The sequence below is a fragment of the Orbicella faveolata genome, unplaced genomic scaffold (assembly GCF_042242905.1).
Source record: "Orbicella faveolata isolate gen_17 unplaced genomic scaffold, um_ofav_v1 contig_24, whole genome shotgun sequence".
NCBI lineage: Eukaryota > Metazoa > Cnidaria > Anthozoa > Scleractinia > Merulinidae > Orbicella > Orbicella faveolata.
In genome coordinates this window covers 23520001-23522282 of record NW_028301552.1, presented here as the reverse complement: position 1 = coordinate 23522282, position 2282 = coordinate 23520001, and the positions used below count along the sequence as shown (strand labels likewise).

At 38.3% G+C, this 2282-nt stretch overlaps 1 long non-coding RNA gene across 1 annotated transcript in view; it reads left to right on the top strand.

Moving 5' to 3' along the window:
* The first annotated feature begins 580 nt into the window (after positions 1–580).
* Positions 581–2282, top strand: part of LOC110061798 (uncharacterized) — a 5763-nt gene continuing 4061 nt past the window's right edge. Inside the window, exons 1-2 of the long non-coding RNA XR_002298021.2 lie at positions 581–746; positions 843–930. This is a non-coding gene — a long non-coding RNA (uncharacterized LOC110061798). The remainder of the gene's footprint in view (positions 747–842; positions 931–2282) is intronic.

Here is a 2282-nt window from a genome sequence, read left to right as displayed (position 1 = left end):
CACTCTCACGTTATTTTTTTGATCACTTCCGGAGTCACAAATTCCAGAAAGGTCTAGAAACAGCTGACCCTGAGACGCGAATTTTTACTCACGTCAACAGCGCTTCATCCATGAAAGCCTCTATTATCCGCGGGAGGACTGGATAACATATCTGAAAACTACTTAAGATGGATTACTATATACCTTGAGAATAGGGCCACTGTCTTACTCTTCATCTTCTCTTGTTTCTAGCTACTTGAAGATAAATTTTAAAAAAATGTTACTATTTGCTTTGTTTTTAGTTGGCTTTGGAACTTAATTTTCAGAAGAGAGCGTTTGCAAAAATAATGATATCAACTTTCTCGCTGCGTTAGACTGTAAAAGTTCAATGAGATAAATCGTACTAACAGTATATCTATAATTCTCTCAATTATTCATTGCCGAACTGAGCCTTAATCAAGGCAAGATTGTACGTAACAACAGCTTCTCATATTATTTGCATCTGTCATATTCATACGGCGAACGTTTGGCTGATATGATTTAGCAGGTGTTTTCAAGTTACACCAGCGACACTCAATGCGCGCTGCGGTGCTCGACCAATAATTATGCGACAGGTTGTAAACAAACTGAAACTCGCTCAAGTTTGACAGCACTGTGAGCTAAGAGACTCTCGCACAGAAACGGCGGCGTTTGTTTGTGAGGTGAAAGCGATCATTAACATGTGAAGTTCTTTTTTTTAAGGAGGACAAAGAAGGCTGTTGGAAGCGGTAGGCGCTTTACAAAGCTTGGTTTAACTTTTCCTTTGGTCGTAAGCGTCTTACTTCTTATTATAGAGATTCGCTTTGTGTTGTTTTCGTTTACAGTGGAGTGTATTCTGTTATTATCTGGATAAGAGATTTTGCGGTTAGTCTCCTCCTAAGTCTATATCCAACCAAGACAACAGCGTCAACTGTAAGTAGTTTGTGATATTTTCCTGCCTGTAAGACTAGTTGAATGATTTTCAATTTATCAGGTTGTAATATTCACGAGATCTTTTAAAACGCCAGGTGCTCTAGTGAAAAAGTTTGTGTTTATATTTGCGCAAAAATTCGTGGAAAGCCGGAGTATTACTTAAAAGAATTCAACCGTATAGTGGTCACATATACGAAAAGAATTAAACGGAGTTGATAAGATCAAGAGGATTTTGTGTTTCGGAACGGAAGATTTGGATCCCTAATTTACGCAAAGGAAAATTCAATTCCTCACATCTAAAAGAAATGATGCCGGGAGAGAAGTTTTAGCTATGAAGAGCAAATTGACAGACATTTGGGCCAAAAAAGTTTTCAGAAAATATTTGACTCTTTCTTGACGTATAAGGTTTGTTTATTGTTCATTTATAATTGGCCAAGTTTTGCGGCTTCCTGCTTCCTCCATAGAACAAACTTTAATACCCTCTGTACACGAGTTTAAGAACACTCTAATATTACTGGCTTGCAAACGTGTTTAATCTAACTGTATGATGGTTAAATGGAAATAAAATTACCAGCAGTGACTGGTTTTACTAATTCTCGCTGGTTTCCACTTCCCAAAAAGTTACATACGTTTATGGCTATCGAGAGGAAGAAAAGGCGTAAAAACTGATCGAACTGCCAATGTCAACTGATGTTCTACCCCACCAGACTGCCGGGAAGGATCTTTCCTTTAAAATGCAAATCGAATTTAGTCGCCTTGAATATCGATAACACTTCAGTAAAAACAACGCTTGATAAACCGCAATTGTTCGCGTTATTTATCACTATTTTCGAGGGGCGGGGGTAGCGTTAACACAAATGTTAACTAGGTTTGTTTATAGATAATGTTACAGTATCTAGACAAGATGAGACCAAAAAAATGGAAAATGTTGAAATGAATTAACATCGAGAGAGGTAATATTCGATCTATTATCCTGCGTATCCTTAGGTCCTGTTTACTAGGAGGTAGGATAACCCCAGTACAAGAGTAAGTACCCTCTTGCTAGGGTTACCTTAGTAAGACGGTTACTCTAGCAATTCTACAATTCTTCTTATATTCATGGACATGTTTACAAGGCAGGTAGGGTAGGGTAACCCTAGCGTGGGGGTTACAGTTAGGGAAAATGTAGCTGAGCGCTAGGGTCCCTTAACTACCTTGTAAACGTTCTGCCACAGACTGCTAGGGACATCTCGCCTACCCAGGACGACTGTTTTGGGCTCTACTGAAGAAACAAAATATGATAAAAATACTGTCAAAACAAACGAATTTTCACTTAAGAAACATCGTATCAATTAACGATTGTTTTAGTCTTG